The following is a 22,380-nucleotide window of genomic DNA, read 5'->3' on the forward strand; positions in this document are numbered from 1 at the left end:
CTCTGAGAAGTTTGATGGACTGAAGCCTTCTTCTCTCATCTCGTCAAAGTCATTCTCCGTCCAGCTTTGATCCTTTGCTGGCGATGAGCTGCGCTGCTTTGCCGGGGGAGATGTGCTTTGATTTTTGAATTTCCAGCTTTTCTGCTCTGCTTTTTCCCCATCTTTGTGGTTTTATCTGCCTCTGGTCTTTGATGATGGTGACGTACTGATGGGGTTTTGGTGTAGGTGTCCTTCCTGTTTGATAGTTTTCTTTCTAACAGTCAGGACCCTTAGCTGTAGGTCTGTTGGAGATTGCTTGAGGTCCACTCCAGACCCTGTTTGCCTGGGCATCAGCAGCAGAGGCTGCAGAAGATAGAATATTTCTGAACAGCGAGTGTACCTGTCTGATTCTTGCTCTGGAAGCTTCCTCTCAGGGGTGTACTCCACCCTGTGAGGTGTGGGGTGTCAGTCTGCCCCTAGTGGGGGATGTCTCCCAGTTAGGCTACTCAGGGGTCAGGGACCCACTTGAGCAGGCAGTCTGTCCCTTCTCAGATTTCAACCTCCGTGTTGGAAGATCCACTGCTCTCTTCAAAGCTGTCAGGCAGAGTCGTTTGCGTCTGCAGAGGTTTCTGCTGCTTTTGTTGTTGTTTAGGTGTACCCTGTCCCCAGAGGTGGAGTCTACAGAGACAGGCAGGTTTCCTTGAGCTGCTGTGAGCTCCACCCAGTTCGAGCTTCCCAGCGGCTTTGTTTACCTACTTAAGCCTCAGCAATGGCGGGCGCCCCTCCCCCAGCCTGGCTGCTGCCTTGGGGTTAGATCGCAGACTGCTGTGCTAGCAATGAGGGAGGCTCCGTGGGCGTGGGACTCTCCCGGCCAGGTGTGGGATATACTCTCCTGTTGTGCCCGTTTGCTTAAAGGGCAGTATTGGGGTGGGAGGTACCCGATTTTCCAGGTGTTGTGTGTCTCAGTTCCCCTGGCTAGGAAAAGGGATTCCCTTCCCCCTTGCGCTTCCCAGGTGATGCGATGCCTCGCCCTGCTTCAGCTCTTGCTGGTCGGGCTGCAGCAGCTGACCAGCACCGATTGTCCGGCACTCCCTAGTGAGATGAACCCAGTACCTCAGTTGAAAATGCAGAAATCACCGGTCTTCTGTGTCGCTTCAGCTGGGAGTTGGAGACTGGAGCTATTCCTATTCGGCCATCTTGCTCCGCCCCCCTCTGAGTTATTTTCTTAGTGGTTGTCCTGAGACTTACAAATAGTACCTTATTTTGTAACAATCTATATGGATTAATACTAACTAAATTTAAGTTTACAAATTTTGTTCCTATATATTCCCTCCCCTTCTTCATGCTATTATTGCATAAGTTACATCTTTCTACATTAATACAGTGTCCATTAACACTGATTTATAAGTCTAGATTTATGCAGCTGTCTTTTAAATCACATAGGAGAAAGGAACCACAACCACACATACATTTATATTCTCTTTTATATTTACCTATGTAATTATCTTTGCTAGGTTTCTTAATTTCTTTACGTAGATGCGGATACTGTGTCCTTTCAATTCAGCCTGAGGGACCCACATTAGTATTTCTCGTAGATAAGATGTGCTAGTATGCACTCTCTTTGGTTTTGTTTATCTGAGAAAGTCATAATTTCTTCACATTTGAAGAATAGCTTTGCTGGAATTAGAATTCTTAGTTGGCAGTCTTTTTCTTTTAGGAATTTGAATGTATCTTTCCACTGCCTCTGGCCTCCATGGTTTTTAATGAGAAATCAGATATGAAATCTTATTGATGATTCCGTATTTGTGATGAGTTGCTTCTCTCTTGTTGCTTTCAGTATTGTTTTATTTTTTGAAAATTTGGTTATGATGTGTTACAGTGTGGATCTCTTGAATTTTATCCTACTTTGAGTTTATTGAGCTTCTTAGATGTATAGATTAATGCTTTTCATCAAATTAGAGGAGTTTCCTCGTATTGTTTCTTCAAATATTCTTTCTGCCCCTTCCTTTTTCTCCTCTTTTTCTGGTACTCTTTTTATGCATAAGTTGGTATGCTTGATGGTTTCATATAGGTCTTTGATTCTCTGCTTATTTTTCTTCATTCTTTTTTCATTGCATTCCTTAGCCTGGATAATCTCAATTGACCTGTCTTCAAGTTCAGTGATTTTTGTGCCAGCTCAAATGTGCAGTTGAACTCTTCCAGTGAATTTTTGAATTAAATTATTATACTTTTTAACCCCGCAATGTTTGTTTCTTTTTTTGTAATCTCTGTCTCTTGGTTAATAATCTGTATTTGCTGAGATACTGTTATACTTCATATACGATTTTCTTTAGCTATTTGAAACCGTATCTAATAAAATATTTAAAGAAAACATTTTAGTGTCTTTGTCTCATAAGTCCAATGTCTGGGCTTCCTTAGGGACAATTAACTGCCTTTTTTCTCTCTCTGTATAGATCATCCTTTCTTGTTTCTTGCATGTCTCACAATTTTTTTTTTGTTGAAAATTAGATAATTAAATAATTCCTAATGTGGTAACTCTGGAAATCAGATTCTGCTTATCAGGATTTCTTCTTGTTTGCTGCTCTTGTTATTTGTTTGCATAGTGACTTTCCTGAACTGTTTATGTAAACTTTGTATTCTTTTTCTGTGTGGCCACCAAAGTCTTTGCATGGTTAGTACTGAACAGCTAATGATTGGACAGTTATTTTTCTAATGCTTGGAAGCAATGAGTCTCCCAGCGTCTCCTGATGGTCTCTGTGTGCATGATGGGGCATGCCTTCAATGCTTAGACAGGCAGTTTATAACTCTGCTTTAGCTTTTAGTTCCCACTTGTACAGAGCTTAAAGTGTAGCAAGAAGTCAAAGCTTAGGTCGCCTTTTCAGTTCTTTACTGAGCACTTGCATGAGCTTGGCCATCTGGAGTTCAAGGAGTATGTTGGATCTTATCAAAACCCCCTATTGACATTTCATTACCTAGCTTTTACTTTTAAGATTCTGGTCAGCTTGTTGTTTGCCCCAACTGTTACTGATACTTCAGGCAACTTGATGTTAAACAGTTGGCTTTGTTTGCTTTTGACAAATGCCATCTGGGGAAAACGTTATTGGCACTGGGCAAGCCCTGAGTCAGGTCAAATAAAGACAAGTAAAGGAGTGGTGTTTTCCAGGGAACTGCCGGACAGGTCAATAATGACAATTTCTGGGAATGGAGTTTTGGAGGAGCTCCAACCCTATTGTGCCCCTCCTGGTAGCTGCTAGGCTGCTGGATTTTACTGTGATTTTTGAGCCTCCTAGTTTTCAAGGCTCTCATGGTACTGGAGATAGAGGGATGAGATTAAAATGCCATAAAACTTGTTCTTAATGAAAATCAGCGATTTTTCTGTAGTACATTCTCCTAGATTGATGCAAGCCTTTGATTAATTTCTAGAGTTCTGAAAAAAGTTGACTTTGACAATTTTTGCCACTATTGTTCTTGCTTTATAGATGAAAGGATTTTTGGATTTGCTTAACTCCACTATTACTGCTGATGTCACTGTGTAGTATTTTAATAGCTCAAGTTCTTCTTAGTGTTACCTTATCCCAATTATACTTATATTACACTACTTTGCTTCATCTTTATCAACTATGCTGTACAGCTTCATATAAGAGATCATTTGGGGATTATTCTAATTCAGATATGTAAAAACTTCCCATATGTAGCAAATCATTTAACAATATTAGGCATCTGCTTAGTGCTGTGAAAATTCTATAGGATGAAAATTACAGTCTGTTCCTATATTTAGGGAGGTGTCTGCAGTAGAGTTAGTATTTTATACATGTAAAAAAAGTTGAATTATTGATTATATGAGTGAAAGATCTGATAAGGTAGAAGGTAAGCTACTTTTATTAATAATAAGTAGTATGCTGCAGACATAGAGCATTATTAGCCATTATGTAATTTTGTTCTTAAATAATTTGGGTCAGTTTTAAATAGAGGAAATCTTCAGTTTAGGCTTGTGAATTATGGCTAAAAATTCAATTGAATTGCCAAAATGATTATGCTGAATATTATTAGTGATCATTAAACACTGTGTGCTATGCCTGAACATATTACTTGGAGAAATTGGATTTTCTGGTTAATGGAATTTCCTAGTAAAAGAAAAACAGCCAGAAGCCCAGTTTTTCCTTGATTTTGTGAAAATATCTAGACATGTATTTGTGGGCTTTGATGACTTAGTTATTGAAGGTAAATGACCTCTCCCCCTGCCCCTTTTTAAAGCATTTAGCTGAATGCTTATCAGGCTATGGTACCTGGCATTCATAATTGAGAATATTGTTTTCCAGTGCTGCAGAAGAGAGTCACATGATTGTTGCCCTCAAATAATTGGTAAGAACATTGGGTTAAAATGTAGTTGTATTGTATTTTTGGGTTCTTACAATATGAATATATGTAAGTTTTTGTGTTTTATTTACTTTACATCACTTTTCTGCATGAGGAAGACATAAATGGTTTGCAAATGTTGTAAATGATTACTAGAGATGCCTTTTCATGCTCACATTAGCCAGTCCCTGATATGCATTTATTTTTATTATTAACTTTCTGATTAAAAATAAAATTATGCATACTGGCATTTTTTGGGGGAAATAATGCTATTATTTATTTCACCATTCAGAATGCAAAATTAGCAATTCCTACTGTAAGCAATTTCAAATTTTCACACTTACCATGAATTTAAGGATGCAAAGGACCTGCTTTATATTTCTGCATTTTTTTTTTGTGAGGGAAAGTCATGTTAGGTATTTCTAAGATGTGTTTTTCTCTTCTCTTTACTCTCCTTATTACATTTGAATCGTGTAGTTTTAAGCTAGGTATTTATTTACTTATTTGTTACCAGAGAGATGTCTCATGTTTGGGTGGTATATATTGCTGCCAAAGGCTCACCATGACGTTGCTCAAGGTGAAGAGAGGCCTTAGCACCACTCTCTGTTACCATCATTTGGGTTTCAAGTCTCGGCACGTCATTCATAGGTTACAGTATCCTCATGGTCGCACATTTCTTTCAGCTCTTGTCATTCCACTTGAAGGGAGACCATTAGATGTTCTAGAGATGGCTGCATGCAAATGTTTAAAACCTTTGAGAGAATACAGTGCACTAGGGAGGCTATTATTATGACTATCAGGAGGATAATACCAAGAGTTTGGAGTATGCTCCTTACCCAGGGTCCCCATAAACCATACCTCTTAAACTCAAATAGATCAAAGAATGAGCTAGATAAGAAGTCTACTCGCTTAACTAAGTAGTTTTTTCATTAATCCCCTGCAACTGAATTTCTATAATACCTGATGTTTTCTCTGTAGGCCGTAAGTGCCAGTGGCCGCACAGGTACTTCTGTGTTTAGCCACTTTTACTATTTAGCATAACTTTTACAAGAGAATTTAAAGTCTGTTGTGTAACCATAGCCTTTACAGTATATAAAGCCTATCATGCTAACTAGCCTATCATGAGGGATACATTTCTAATCATTGTCTGTTTTATTCCAAACCATGGAAAAAGGACCTAACAAATGATGCCCTTCCAGAGGAGTGAAGGCCTCCAGGCAGTGTTTTCTTAAACCCATGATGTGGGTTAAGAGGAGTGAATCAGTGTTCTGTTTCTGACTGATTATGAGGCAAAGTTTCTCACTCACATTGGGCCTTCATCTTTTATCTATCAAAGTGTAAGATTATCCATGTATAAGGCTGGCTGCAAAATTCTTCACAAATAAAAGTATATCCCATAAGTGCACACAACAGACCTTTTTTCCACTTCTATTCATAGAGGCATAAGCAAGGAAGAAAATATTTAAAGATAAGAGTCTAATGATAGTAGAGAAATCTTGATCTACGATCTTGGGAAAAGCTGTTCACATCAAGGATGCCTTCTTCTGGGGAGAAACTTCTCTGGTTAGCTTTACGTTAAGGATTTCGATGAGTGTACAGTTCCAAAAGTGTGGAGGGATCCTTCACAGTTGTGTGATTACGAACCCAAGGTGCGAGGTTCCAAAGTTTTGTTGCAGATTGGATGGCAAGGTCAGTCTTATTCTGATGTTCTCAGAAGATCCAGTCTTTGGATTCTAGATTGTGAAAGGGTTGATTGTCCTCCAAACCATAAAAAGCTTTATTGACCTGATGAAAATACACTGTGGTAAAATAATTTAGTGTTATAACATCAGCCCTCCTGCATGGGAAAGTTTTTATACAACCAAAAAACATGCATTGAAAATGAATGAAATCCTTTTGTAAATGTTTAAATGGCCCATCAGGTAGCCGAATGTACCTGAAGCTTTGATTGTCTTCCCAGGAATATAGAATGGAACATTGGTTATAAACTATTTTCACAATTTATAAGTCACCACATCAATATATTTAATTTGGATCATTTTATCTTTTCCTTGATGAGTCATGGAATGCAGAACTTTTAATAATAAAAGGTTTAAGGACTCAATAAGGACAAGGCAGCTGTTCTGGTTTTTCATGAGTCTGTGCTTAACATTGGACTTGATTCTCCAAATTAGATGCATAGAACTGATAACTGATGGGTAATCATAGGTAATTTGACTTAGACCATGCATTTTATTCAAATTGTGTATCTAAATAATTTCAGTATTTGGTCATTTAGCATGAAAATCTGGCAAAGTACTTCCTTGGTATTTAATTAATTTTTGTTCTACTTGGATCAGCAGTTTTATAACCCAGTCAGTCTTTTCATGAAAGTTCCAGGAATTCTTACCCAGTTCACATGACATGATTCTAAAGCTATTAGAAACCTGTATTCAAGAGTACTTTTCAGGGTCCTCTCCATCTTTCATGAACCACCTAAAAGATGCCATGCTTTTGAAATTTTGAGAAACTGCATCAGCATTAAGCAGTTAACTATGGAAATGATTTTAAATAGTTATAATTAACAATACAATTGACAAAGAAATTTTGTTATTTCTGTGGTCTACAATAACATAATAACTTTAATTGTGATTGATAGCATATACTCAGACATAATAGAATTTTAGAAGTCCCATACAATTTTGGAACATATATTAATATAATTTACTAAAATATAACCTGGAGACTAAACATTATTTTTATTTTGACAAAGTTTTCCATGTAACTTAGCATGCCAAATAATCCTGTTTACCTGTCTCTTAAATGCTTCAGGGGCCCTCTGGAGGATTCCAAAATTCGATGTCAGAAAAGACCATTTTAAAGGTGAAATTTGATTTTGAGAAGCCTATCAAATATGTTTAAAGGTTTAAAATACTTGATATTATGAAATGGAATCCGGGTTACTATAAGTCATTCATTTAGCCAAAATGATGACTTAAAATTCTTTTTTTTTTTTTTTTCTGAGATGGAGTCTTGCTCTGTCGCCCAGGCTGGAGTACAGTGGTGCCATCTCGGCTCCCTGCAAGCTCCGCCTCCCGGGTTCACTCCATTCTGCTGCCTCAGCTTCCTGAGTGGCTGGGACTACAGGTGCCTGCCACCAAGCCCGGCTAATTTTTTTTTTTTTTTGTATTTTTAGTAGAGATGAGGTTTCACCATGTTAGCCAGGATGGTCTTGATCTCCTGACCTCGTGATCTGCCTGCCTCTGCCTCCCAAAGTGCTGGAATTACAGGTGTGAGCCACCACACCTGGCCCATTATCTTTTAATATTTCATGAAAATCTTGTTCAAGAGAGAAAGCCAAATTTCAACCTTCATTAGTCTGTTAATGTCAATCCCAATTTTTAATAAACCTTATAAACAAATCACTTCAATCTTAGTTTGACCAGAAAGTGAGATTCTCATAAATCGTTTCTAACCTTTTACCATTTTTGTGAAAGAGAAGATTAGTGCTTTAAGAAAAAACCTTGTTGTGCCTTTATTCCCATTTTCAATTTATGGAAAAACCGAATAATACTGCTTTAAATTTGGCCAATACGTTCACACACAGATTTTCTTTTGCAACATTAATTATTTATTATTTCTTCTTCTTCTTCTTATTTTTTGAGACAGAGTTTCACTCTTATTCCCAGGCTGGAGTGCAGTGGTGCGATCTCGGCTCACTGCAGCCTGAGCCCCTTGGTTCAGGTGATTCTCCTGCCTCAGCCCTCTGAGTAGCTGGGTTTACACGTGCCCGCCACCAGGCCTGGCTAATTTTTGTATTTTTGGTAGAGACAGTGTTTTGTCATGTTGGCCAGGCTGGTCTCGAACTCCTACCTCAGGTAATCCACCTTCCTCGGCCTTCCAAAGTGCTAGGATTACAGGTGTGAGCTGCCACACCCAGTTCAAGATTTTTTATAGCACTTTCATAACTTGTGTAAAACTTTAGCTTTATTTTATCTAATTTTAAACAATCCTTTAACTCTTTAAACTAGGCAAAAATTTATATTCCCATGCTTTCTTATAATCTTTTACCAAAACACATTTCGTTTTTCAGTAGTCTTAATTATATGTTAAAATGGTAATTCTTAGCAACTTTCACTTTTGGTGCATAAATTTCCTTTCATTATTCCTTTCATAATTTCCATAGACCATCTACAACATGCTTGGACTTTCTGACTTATCCTAAACATCCTTCTTTTTAAACAACCAGGTCATTTTTCACTTTAGGACAATAATTTACGATACAAGATCCTTTCTGATATAAAATCTCTTTTCTTTATAACCTTCTTTGTATAGCTAGGGGACTTGACTAATTCCATATGTCCCCAGGCCTTTAAAGTCAAGGCAGTGTATGACCTTAAAGCATTTAACAAACCTAGTATCTGACCTGAATAATTTAGACCACATATCTTTATTTTTGCCAAAAATCTTTAAAATGTTTTATTTCCCAAAGATTACTAAAATCATTACAACTAAACTAAAAGGCATTACAATTTTTATTTTTCTTTCAAAATATTTGATTTAAGCACCTATTTTTCTTTAAACCAATTAATTAGAGCTCTTTTACATAAACATTACACATACAACACATGTATAACTACACAGACAGAAGATTATTACAGTTGTTGTAAGTTTCTGTTTACCAGTTCTAAGTTTTTAAATTGTATTACTGGCTATAGGATGAAGTCTTTGGAAGAACAGGGCCAAGAAAGGGTCTCTGGAGCCTCCTGTTTTTCCCAAGGAGACCCAGGCTGTTAGAGCTTGAATATCTGGTTTTAATTAAGCTGACTTTTAACCATAGCACTCTTTAATAACAGTTTTTCTGAATTTTTTATTACCTGACTTTAGCCAGGCCAAACAGCTGATACTTTTGTGCTTAAAGAAAGAAAAATTGAAGATGATTTGTAGAGGTTAAGATAATTTAAAAATGGTGAGGGTCACCCAAATATCAATGAGAAAGTACTCATTGCCTAAGCTGGGAATTGAACCCTGACCCAGCAGCCATTTTGATGGCGGAGACTGAGAAAGTATTATCAAATAGTTACAAGGTCAAGCTTCCAGGGACATACAAAACAAGATGGAGTCTCATCTATTTTTTCCTTTTTTTTTTTTTTTTTTTCCTTTTTCTTCTTTCAGGGATCTGCAGCAAAGATTATTACTGACCAGTTTGCTGGGACATCTTGAACAGCAGGCTTCCAGGGTTTTAGGCACATATTTTATCCTAAGGTACCCCTCTTTATGACAGAACAACACAGAAGGACAAAGCACACTAGATTAACTACAGCTTAAGACCAGCCTCAGAATTCTTTTTTGTATTAATTAAAACTTCACAGAGGAGATAAATAGTGATTTTTACCATTCATTTAACCAGTTTGGACAGAGAAACAGAGGCCAGAAATCTGAGTGGTGAGAAATTCTTACCCTTTTGCCAACATGCCAAGCCTCTGGGTTTCCTTTCCCTGAGTGGCCCTAGTGACCTGGCTCACCACACCATAACCCTGAGGGCCAAGCCACAACACAAAGAAAAATTATCTTTTTCCATTCTTGCCGGTGCAAAATACTTGTGACAAAACATAGACATTAGCGAGTCTGCCTAGCACCCAATATCAGACTGGCAGGGCTCAAAATTGCCCCCAGATGGTCCCCATCATCTCTAAATCTTTTTTAGAAGCTTCTGCATATTAATAGGCATCCCTAGATGTGATTAATTTGGGAAACTTCATTTTTAAATACACTTCTGTGTATTGTTGTTCACTTGGAATGTTTTACTGTAAGTTATGTTTAGTAAGATTTTGTCATTTCTGTAAGACTTTGTTGTCTCTTGGGTCTAGTGTATAGCAGGAAGGAACTCAGTTTTCTAGAAATTAAGGATTCCGTTTTTTACCTAAAATGTTGGCTTTACTCTCAGGTTCTCTTGATTAACTTAGCCAGTTTTTTTTTTTTTTTTCCCTCTACCTAAGCACACCAGTAAAATGAAACAAAGGGGTGGAATATAAAAATCCCTGTGAATTTTCAAATGCCAAATTTTATAACCCCTACAGTATTACAGTTTGCTACCAGTTTCTTTCTGACCCAGTCAGATGTAAGAGGCCTCTAACTGGACCCTAGCCAGTTAATTTCTGGATTAAATCCATTCCTGGACCCAGTCCAGTTTCTGTCATGACTTCCAAACCCAGTTTGGATTAGAAATTTGCTCAAAGATACTTGGAGAGCTCAAAACACAAATCCATGGAGTTCTGAAATCCAAAAGAGAACTTACTGCAATCCCCAGCCACACTGAGATCAGTGGACTCAAATGGGTCCTGCAGGTACCTTGCTTTGTTCACTCAGTGCTCCTGGGGGTTGTTAGAAGCTGTAGTTTGGATCCCGCTTCTGACACTATCTGTTAAAAGTAAAGCTTCAGCCAAATTAAATTTAAAGGAGTTTAACTGGGCAATGAATGATTTGTGAATCGGGCAGCCTCCAGAATCACAGTAGATTCAAAGAGACTCCAGTATGGTCATGTGGTAGAAGAAGATTTATACACAAAAAAAGGAAACAACATACAGAAATGGGAAGTGAGGTACAGAACAGCTTGATTGTTTACAGGTTGGTGTTTGCCTTATTTGAACACAGTTTGAATGCTCAGCAGTATGTGAATGATTGAAATACGGCCACCGGGATTGACCAAGACTCAGCTCTTTTACAGGCGCATACCCCTGAGTTAGGTTTTCAGTCTTGTCACTCTATTAAGTTAGGTGCAGTTCAACCACAAGGACTCAAATATGGAAGTATGGAATCCCTCTTAGTCTTCTTTAACACATGTTTTCTATCATCTTGGGAAAATGTGAGCAAACTAGTAATTTATGTGTTTCCCTTGGTGAACAAGTCTGTTTTTTATTAATGAGGCACTACTAGCAGACCTTTGATTGATGCATAAGCAAAGATTTACTAATTCAAAACTGAGTCTATGAAAGTTAAATAATGGAGAACTGAGATATGTTGAGAAGCAAAATTCAGTTTAATAGAAATCTTTGAGTCCTGACTGCATTTCAGGTGCCTGTACTAGGCATTGGGGGATACAGGAGTAAGTGCCACTCTAGGTCTTCAAAGACCTCACAGTCAATTATTTAAGAGTTTTAATAAACAAATAAGTTATAGTGAGGTTATTGATTGGGAAGGAATGGGATCCTGAAAATTCGAATGGGGATGTATGGGAAGACCCTGATGAAGCTGGGGACTTTGAATCCCTAAATTCTGATGAGTCGTCTTTGCCAATTGAAGAGACCTCCACACCCTTAGTGGGAATGGCCTCTTTACCCACCTCCCCTTTGCGCCTCCCACCCCACCAGGGGAATTAATTCTGCATTGCCCAAGGAAACCGTAATGGCTTTCCCTGAGGAGGTTGCCATGCAAGACAATTCTCAAGACCCCTCCCCACCATTTCCTCTTTGTTTCTAGACCTATAACTACACTCAGGTTTTAGTAGGCCCATAAAGATGAGGCACAAAGTGTGACCCATGAAGACATGTATTATACTCCGAAAGAAATACTGAGTTTTCTATTTATACCAACAAAAGTCCAGAGAACATGTGTGATAATGGATATTAAGGGTATAGGATAATGCCAGAAGGAACATAAAGCTGGATTAGACCAAATCTATTGATGTGGATTCACTAAGCAGAGATTCTGCCGCTTGGGGAATTATAAAAGGCTCTAACACTTTGTTTTCTTCATTTGCTCCCATCATGAAAGGGACAGTGTTTTGTTCTTATTCCTGCTGGAGTAGACATTGGATATAGATTTCCCTTCCCTGCATGCATTGCTTCTACCAAAACTACCAGACATGGATTTAAAGAATGCCTTATCTACTATCATAGTATTAATATTACACACAACATTGTTTCTGATCAGAGAACTCACTTCACAGCAAAAGAAGTGTGGCAGTGGGCCCATGTTCATGGAATTCACTGGTCTCAAGATGGTCTCTACTATAGTGAAACAGCTGGCTTGATAGAATGGTGGAATGGTTTTTTGAAGACTCAATTATGGTGCCAGCGCCTTGAAAGGCTGGTGCAGGATTCTCCAGAAGGCTGTGTATATGCTGGATCAGTTTCCAATATATGGTGGTGTTTCTTCCATTGCCAGGATTCATAGATCCAAGAACCAAGGAGTGGCATCAGTCACTATTACTTCTAGTGACTTGCTAGCAAAATTTTTGCTTCCTGTTCCTGTGAACTTATGCCTTGATGACCCAGAAATCTTAGTTCCAGATGGAGGAATGCTTCTACTAGGAGATAAAACAATGATTCAATTGAATTGGAAGTTAAGATTCTAGCCTGGTCACTTTGGACTCCTCATATCTCTGAATCAGCAGGCAAAGAACAGAGTTACTGTGCTGGCTGGACTGATTGATCTTAACTACCAATGAGAAATTAGATCGCTGTTCTATAATGGGGGTAGAGTATGTCTGGAATACAGGGTATCCCTTAGGATGTCTCGGTCAGTGGAAAATTACAACAACCCAACCCAAGCAGGAGTACTATGGCCCAGATACTTCAGGAATGAAAGTTAGGGTCACCCTACTGGGTAAACAGTCACAACCAGATGAGGTGGTTGGTGAAGGCAAAGCAAATACAAAATAGAAAGTGGAAGAAGATAGTTATTAATACTAGCTATTAATACAGAAACAAGGCCTGTAATTGTCATGTGTATTTCCATCTTATTTTGTTATGTTTATGTGTATGTGTATAAAATGTAGAAAGTATCTTTGTTTTCTTTCCTCTTTTATTCCCTTATCATGTATATAAGATAGTTTGACTATATATAATAGTATTTAAGTATTGTTAGTTTTACATCCTAGTGTTTAAATTACAGGATATCAAGGAAAATAGAAATATCATTCAAAGTCTTTACTTCCTCTTCTTGGAAAGGGGCTAATACATTTCCAGTTGTAGTCAGGACAGTTGCATCACGTTAGGTGAAATTATAACCTTGTTATTTTCTTTATTTGGAGACTAAATATGATTTGAGGAGATGCAGATGTGTGCCAAGTGGACTTGTGATGCTTAATTTTATGTGTCAACTTGACTAGGCCATAGGGTACTCACAGATTTGATTAAACATTATTGTAGGTATGTCTTTGATAGTATTTTTGGATGTTAACATTTGAATTGGTAGACTGAGTAAAGCATATTTTCCTCCCTAATATGGGTAGCCCTCATCCAACCAATTGAATATGTGAGTAGAATGAAACAGTTGTGTAATAAGAAACTGCTTCTTCTTGACTGCTTCAGCTGGAATGCCAGTCTTCTCTTGTACTTGGACTGTATCTGACACTATTGGCTCTTCTGGTTCTCAGGCCATTGGACTCAGGCTAGAACTTACACCATCAGCTTTCCTTGTCGTCAGGCTTAACACTATCGATTCTCCTAGCTCTCCAGCTTGCTGACTGCATATCTTTGGACGTCTTGGCTTCTATAATCTCATGAGCCAATTTCTGAAATTAATGTTTCTCTCTTTATTTATATACACAGATAGTTCCTCTTAGTTCTCTTTTTCTGGAGAACCCTGATTAATATACTTCCCAAAAAAGTAGAAAATTCGTTGATTATTTCCTCTTCCAGTATAACCAACAGTTTGTGGTTGGCATGATATAATGTCAAATATGAAGCTAATAAAATTTTGAAATAATGTAGGATTATCTTACCACTGTACCTATTAAGAAGAGTGGTCTTTAGCTTACTTCATAATTTGCCTTTATTGTTTGTGATATCCCAAAGGCAACTTAAGAAATAAATGACTATATGCTATGTAAAAGGAAGATGAAAAAAATAATGAAATGCTTAAAATGCCTAGTACAAGCAGAATTTATAGTAAATATTTTAGAAAGCCAGACACAGACAGAAGCAGTGTACGTACACTGTCAAGCATATGAACATTTAACAACAGTGACACATACCTGCTTTGGCTTCAATATATTTGGTAATTCTCAGGAATTGGTACATCTTTTTTATTTTCACCACATTACCATTTTAGATTATAGAAGATAGTAATTATGCCCCTGTTTTCCCTGTTGAGGGCTAAAATGTTAATCAGATATACTGGGGAAAGATTTAATATACTTAAAATAGAATCTTATGCTGAATAATGCTGCTTAAATTAAAAAGAGAGGAGAAACCCATTAATAGCAATACTTAGTAGTACTTAATCGTCATTGTTTTGTTGTTTTAAGAATGAGTTAGCATGAAGACTCTAGGATTTCCTCTTTGATCAAAACTTTTAGGAGAGAAGAATGATCCTTTGTATATTTTCAGCATTTAAAGCTGTCTAATTGCCACACATTCTTTCCATTGTGATTGTGTAGCAATGCTGAGGTCTGGAATTATGCAGATCATTTAAGCTTTCTTTGTTGTTCATCAGCTCTCACTACAATCCTTTCTCTGTGTTTCTCATGTTGGATTATATGGCAAGCTTTTGTTGGTTCTTATCTTCAGAAAATGTATAGTCATTTTCTAAGCACAGCACATACGTATTTCTCTTGCAATTCAGTTACTTTAACATGGTTTCAGTAAGTAAAATAAAATATATATAGTGCCTCAGAAATATCACATAATTCAATTATGCTAACCAAAATTGTGCCATCTTTTTGGGAACTTATGTGTAATGAACTGGTGGACTTTGTCTACTCTCCCAGAGGAAGATAATCATGATAATTGAATAAAACACCATTAATTGGTTTTGTATGTAGAGAAGTTGGGGTGTGTGTTTGTGTGTGTGTATAAACTGTAGCATTCTTTTTATATAGTTATATATTTTTATTCATTCTTAAGGTAATAAGCAATTGTTGAGAGCAGTGTTCTTATAATTGCTCTCTTCATCTATGAAACTGAAATTTCTTGATGGCTTTAAGTGTGTTTGTTCAGGAGAGAGAAAATCATTGTGAGGGAAGTAAATAGAATGTTACTTTCATGTTAAGGGATTATTTGTTTTAGCATTTTAGAATATCAACATCAGGGAATATCATAAGCATCAGGGAATCACTTGTAATGATGATAAAGGAAGCAGCACTTCAGAGAATTGCACTTACACATAAAGACCTGTCAGAAAATGTTTAAAATTAGAAAGAACTCAAATGTGTATCAACTAGTATATGGATAAAGGAATTACAGAACATTCGTACAATACTACTCAGCAGTAACAATGAACATTACTACTATTGCTTCCCTGTTACCCATAGTGTACGCATCTTTCCCTCATGATAAGGAAATTATATCCCAAACTAATCTCTTAACATACTACTAGGAAATATGCAAAAATGAGCAAGATGGTAGTATTGTGGTACTGACAGCAGAGGTTCTAGAACAGATTAGAATACATAATTGAATATATGTACATGTAAACACAGAATATATGTATATGTAAACACACAGATTTGAAATTTTTAGTTCATTATATCCTTTAAATATCCTGGGGTGGTAGTAGTTTGCAGATAAGCTAAGTTTAGTTGAACATACTTGAGTTATACGTAGCTTTTGGAAAAATTTTAGGAAATTTTCCGAAACAGCAATTTTGAACTGACTACTCAATCTTATATTCATTTTTATAGGTAGCCTTCAGATGTTTTCCCGTGTATTTGAGAAGTTGAAGTCAGTAAGTGAATCAAAAGATACTAAGTATTCATTAATTAACTATTTTTCTGTGCCACAAAGGGACAGAATTTTTAGAATTGCTGGAGAAAGGCAGAAGATAAGACTGTAAAGGTAAATTTGAGCCAAATTGTGAAAGGACTGTCGGATTTCATGGTAGGAATAGATTACCAACAGCAGAGTGGGAGAAGTAAGTATGGGCATGATGAAGGCAACCCTAGGCAGGGTAGGATAAAACTGTATGTAATCATTATTTTATGTAACTACCTGAAAAAAATAAGGCTTTAGTTTGGATGCAGGGTGGTGGTATGCTCTTACTTTCAAATTAAAAGTAAGATACAGACTTCTACTAAGCAGAAAGATGATTATAATTTGGAAAAACCTGATAACTTTCACTGTCCGTGGCAGCCTAGTTTACTGTAGAGAGCTTAAAAAATCTTGACATAGGTGACATCCTTTTCTTATCATCTAAGGTTGTCTTCCTGTTTACCTATTATAACTGTCCCCTCCTGTTCCAGTCTCACTCATTTTCTAGTGTGGTGACTCCATGCTCTGTTCTCACTTCCTCCATCTTCTGTATTTGATCCCTTTAGATATCCTTTTTTGAAGCTTACCTGCCTGAGACACTTTACATACACATTGCACATCTTTTTCCCCTAATATCTTACTCCTTTCCCAGTTTGATTTGGTAGCAACTGTAGTTCTGCCTAAGAGATCAACTTTTTCTCTGGCCTTTCAAGGGAATGCCCATTAGACTGTTGGTCTACTGTGATCTTTCTACTCCCATTCCTGCTAGAGGAAGGGATTTAGCACTAGTGACAAGCATAGAGGCCGTGATAAAAGTCTGTAACAGAAAGCACGTTTTCATTGCTTCTTTTTGTATATTGTAGTGATTTAAAGGTCAGTTTTAATTGAGGTGTATAAACAATTAAAATCACCAATAAAACTCCTCAAGCTGGAAGACAAAAAAAAGGAAATCACCAATATTTAGTATATAATTTGATGACTTCGACAAATACTTACATATGAGAAACCACTACAGTATTATATGGAATATTTAATGACTGCAAAATGTTCCCTTGTTCCCTTAGCACGCTCGGCTAATTTTTTGTATTTTTTTAAGTAGAGACGGGTTTCACTGTGTTAGCCAGGATGGTCTCTATCTCCCGACCTCATGCTCCGCCCACCTCAGCCTCCCAAAGTGCTGGGATTACAGGCGTGGGCCACTGCGCCCTGCCCCCAATGTAACCATTTTTAAGAGTACAGTTCATCAAAGCTTATGAGATATGAATACATTTGAATATTATAGTATCTTGATTAATTTATGTCATTATGAAATTTTTCCCTTTATACTCTAATATTCTAATTTGTATAATATTAATATAGGCATTTCAAGTTTCTTTTGATTGATGTTTGCATGGTGTATCTTTTCAGCCCTTTAATTTTTTTTCATAGTAAAAGTGATTTTTTTTTTGTATGGGGCATACAGTTGGGTCTTTTTCATTCAGTCTGCAATCTCTGCTTTTAAATTTAGTCGTTTAGACTACTTACACTTAATGCAATTATCATTTCATGGTTGAATTTAAATATATCATTTTACTATTTGTTTTCCTTTTTTTCCTTCTGCTTTTTTCCTTGTTTCCTGATTTATGTTGGGTTTGAGGATGCTTTACTTTTAATGATTTCATTTTAGACCCTCTGGACTTTCTAGGTGTATATCTTTGCTAATTAATTAATTAATTAAATGCTTCAGTGTCTACAATATACATCTTTAACCTATTAGTCTATCAGTATTTTTCCATTTTATGTACAGTGTAAGAACTTCACAACAACATACCTTTATTTCATCTCTCATTGTGTTATTGATACGCAGTTTACTTCTACATATTCTATAAAGCCAACATTTAAAAAAATTTTTGCTTTATATATTCAGTTATCTTTAAATTTTTATATTTACCCACCTGTTTACTATTTCTGGGACTCCTAATTTCTTTTGTGTAGATTCAGATTTCAATCTGGTTTTATCTTTCTTCTCCCTGAAGAAATTTCCTTGATATTTCTTTTAGTACAGGTCTGGTGTCAGATAATTCTCTTACCCTTTGTTTATCTGAAAAAAAGAAAATTCCTCTTCAATTTTTAAAGGTATTTTCTCTGGGCGAAGAAGTCTGTACTGCCATGTGTTTTTTCCCCTGTAGGTTGAAAGACATTTCTCCATTATCTCCATTATATTCTGGTTTACATGGTTTCTGGTAAGAAGCCTACTTTTATTCTTATTTTAGTTCTTTTGTAGTAATGTGTTCTTTTTCTTCTGGCCTAAATGCAAATATTCTCTTATATTAGTTTTCTGTAATTAGATTATGATGTGTGTTGGTATGATTTCTTTATGTTTGTTCTTTCTTGCTATCTTTAGCTTCTTGGATCTCTGGTTTTACAATGTTCATGAAATTCAGAAAATTTGCAGCCATACTTTTAAAAATAAATTCTTCTGTATCTTCCCTTTTTGGGGGTCTCCAGTTACACAAGTTTTAGACCACTTGAAATTATCCATTTTTTCTCAGTATTTTTTCCTATCTGTACTTTATTTTGAATAGTTACTATCGCTGTTTTTTTTAACTTCATGATCTTCCACAGTGTTTAATATGCTGTTAATCTCATCTTTTATATTTTTTGTTTCAGAGTTCTCTATAAGTTTCGTTTTTTTCATATCTTCCATGCCTCTCATCATCATGACCATTTTTTCTCTACTTTCTTAAAGTTATAATACATATTTATAATAGCTGCTTTTATGTCTGCTGATTCTCTCCATCTCTCTCATTTCTGTGTCTGTTTCTATCAAGTGATTTTTCTCCTGGTTATGGGTTATAGTTTTCTGATTCTTTATTTGACTGTTAATTCTTTATTGGCTGTCAGGCATTTTGAATTTTTTTTTGTTGATTGCTGAATTTTTTTATTTTAAATAGTTTTGTATTTTGTTCTGACTCTTTCCTGTGTCACTAGCAATCAGTTTGATTATTTTGAGGCTTACTTTTGAGATTTGTTAGCATGACTCCAGAGCAGCCTTTTGTTTAGGTCTAATACAGCCCCAGTACTAAAGAGATACCCCCCCTGAGCATTCAGCTGAATGTTCCATATATTACTAGGTTTATCCACTCCGACTGATAGGAATACAAACTCTTGCCAGCTATGTGTGAGCTCCAGATGGTCTGTCCACTCACTTTTGTTGTTCTTTTCCTGTCCTTGGGTAATTTTCTCCCACGTGTATATAGGTTAGAACTCAATTTAAGACTTGAGAAGACCTTTCTGTCTCTGGAGCTCTAATTTTCAGATGCTTAGACTTGTAAATTCTAGCTGCTTTGTGAACTCTTAACTCTGCCCCTTTAACTCAGTGAGAGGTCAACTTTACTTGGCTTCTCCCATCATACACTTTGGCCTGGAAACTGACTCCAGTTTGTAAGTTTGGCAGTTATAACCTTGTTTCCTTTCTTTTGGGAATCACAATTTTGTGCTGTTGTCTAGTATTTGCACATTATTTCATCTTGTACATCTTTTGTTCAGTTTTCTAGTTGCTTTTTCTCTTCTATTGTTCATTTTTCTAGTTGCTTAGAAACTAGAGGTTAAATCTGGTCTTTGTGTGTCCACTTTGGTTGGAAGTAAAATGCTATCTGTATACTGTAATTTATATTTCCATTCAACCTTTATCATAATTTTACTTTGAAGTAACCACAGAGTGGAACCACAGGGGTGGCAGTGGTGGTGCTGGTGCTTGTGCTGGTGAGATGTCTGTGAGTAAGCTATTGGTGATATATAGGAAGTACCTGTTTTAGTTTTTCATTTACTCTGTTCATCTTTTATAATACTTTATAAAGTAAATCTCATCACCCTGTCTGTAAATCTTTGCATAAAATTTATACACTAGGGATATGTACCGTATTTTTCGGTAGTTTTTATATTTTAGACTTCTCACTTGCTATTTTTACTAAGCCTTGAAAAACCAAGCATTTCTTATTTCTGTATCCATAATAAATCATGGTATTCAGCTGCTACTTAGAATACAGTTATTTTACCATAGAATGAATTTTGGTGTACAAATTTTATGTTTGGTTAGTTAGAGATCCTCAGGATAGTTACAGGATTTCCCTTTTCGTTTTCTGCAGTGGATCTAATTTGGTCATTCTTTAAAACTGTTTTCTTTCTGAGGAGCTGACAATCCTAGGGCTTTTCATCCTTGGCATTATTATCCTTTTCATTGTGTTGGAACTGTGTAAGATAGCTACAACTGCACCTAGGTGGCTCTTAGTACTTTTGTCGTTGTAGGATTTATATATGTGATAACAAATACTACCAGTAACATCATCTCTAAAGGTTGAAGACTATAGATACATAGAATTTAAAATTGTTTCTTTTGTGAACTCATCTATTTTTCCATTCTTCTTGTTTCTTCTGGAAATTATATGTGTTCTTTAAGGTTATGCACGGTCTGACAAGGTGAGCTTCGCCAGCCTATCCAAGGATAAAGTCAGCACCTTACATAAAACCAAAGTAGAGGGGGAAAAAACCTAGGTAATTTTACTGTCAATATGTCAGGAAATGGAAAGCATGATGAAGCCTGTGTTTGCACATAAAGGTGAACTTGTAGCTCTTGCATGTTTCTGGGTTTTATGGTGTTCTTATCTCTCATAGGGACAATATAAGCCATGTTTAAAAATGATCTTTTGCTTATTTGCTTAAGGGAGTAGGTGGATAATTGGTGATGCTGAGGTTCGAGATGAACTTTCTATTAATGTATCTAGTACCTGTCTGATATTTCCATATGTAAATGAGTTTCTTTGTCATCTTTGCATTATACTCTAGGCAATGCTACATGCTAGCCTGACTGTGGTTTCACTTGGCTTCCTTTTTCTAAGTCTCTACCTGTTCAGTGTACCTAGCTTAGCTTCTAGCATTCCAGTGCAACTACCTGCCACTCATTTCCTGCTTTCTCCTTTTGCCTGTCTCGTAAACAATATTGTTTCCTGTATATTTCTTCCTTTCTCTTTTGAAACTTACCTCAATATGGTATATCTGATGTAATATCTCACTAGGCTATTATGTAATTTGATAAATTGAGTAATTGTATTAGTGATGCTGCTACTGATGCAAAATCAGTTCTAGGATATGCTAACTTATACTATTGTAGTGTTAAGCACTTTTGAGTTAGATTTAATTTAATTTATTTTATCTTCAGAGTCAATTTTTAAGCTTTATCTAGAGTCTTACTGTGAGGAAAAGAAATGTCTTTTAAAAGAAGTAGGCTCTTACAACTGTAAGATTCTCCTTGGAGAAAATTATTTCTCCTGAAACTCAGGCCGTTGGAGGTATGTTTGCAGTGTTTCCTTGGTAGTTCTCAATCAGGTATTTTCATGGATGGTCTGCTTGTCTCAGAAAGAGAGCCTAAAGTGGAGTCTTTTACTTGGGGAATGCTTAAGTGCTCCACAAATCAGTGACCAGAATCGTTTCATTTTGTGCCCATGTGGTTTCTGTGGGTGGTTTGTTGTTTTAAAAACTGTTTCAAAGAAGTGCATTTTTTTTCCTGGCAATACATGTGTATCCTGTGTAAGTATTTTTCATTATTAATAATTTTGAGAAAAACCAACTCCAGGTCATAATGCAGTTGGCATAAGTTATGGGTTTTGGGTCTGCTTTACCAACAATTTATTAACCTGAGGTTCCCAAAGGGCATGTTTCTCACTGTCACCAACCTTTTTTTGGAAATTATTTTTGTCCATTTTGTGTAAATCAATAGTTTCAAAGGGAAGCTCATGGGACTTTTAGGCTTAATTTCTTCTAGGCTTATATACTGCTATTGAGGGGGTATTTCCTCTCCTTTTCTTTTTCTCTGTATAGAAATTTCCATTTCTGTTTGTGACTTGTTTGTGATTCCAGCTTTTTCATTGTGCTTTGATTTTCATCTTCTTCCTCATTTAGGCTTAGTGGTTAGAAATCTTGTCGTTAATTGAATTTCAAAGTGGTTAAGTTTTTGTCATTTTCCATTTTCCTGTCCAACGGAGGGTTTGCATCTGTAGGTACACTGAAACCTTTAATAATGAACTTGGGTTTAAAGAGAAATTGAATTAAATTCTTGAGTTATTTCAGAAGTTGTAACATCATGCTATTAACATTTCTGGCCACAGTGAAAGTTTTTGTAAAAGTGAAGTTTTGTAGGAAAAAGCTTCGTATGTCATCAGCCCATAGTCTTGGAATGGATCTTTAGGAATTGGCTAGCGCAGAATTACAACGGTAAATAGTCTGCATAAATTTTCTAGCTAACAAGTGAATATTATTTTTAATTAGGAAATAACCAGGAATAAGACTTGAGAGATCATCTCTCCTAACTTACTAATTTAAGAAAGGAGGAAATTAG

The 22,380-nt window shown here is 36.4% G+C and overlaps 1 protein-coding gene across 7 annotated transcripts in view; it reads left to right on the forward strand.

Moving 5' to 3' along the window:
• The window catches only part of CCDC91 (coiled-coil domain containing 91), a 366,740-nt gene that overhangs the window by 12,673 nt on the left and 331,687 nt on the right, over positions 1-22,380 (forward strand). The window lies entirely within an intron of this gene.

This window comes from Macaca thibetana, chromosome 11 (assembly GCF_024542745.1).
Source record: "Macaca thibetana thibetana isolate TM-01 chromosome 11, ASM2454274v1, whole genome shotgun sequence".
Taxonomy (NCBI): domain Eukaryota; kingdom Metazoa; phylum Chordata; class Mammalia; order Primates; family Cercopithecidae; genus Macaca; species Macaca thibetana.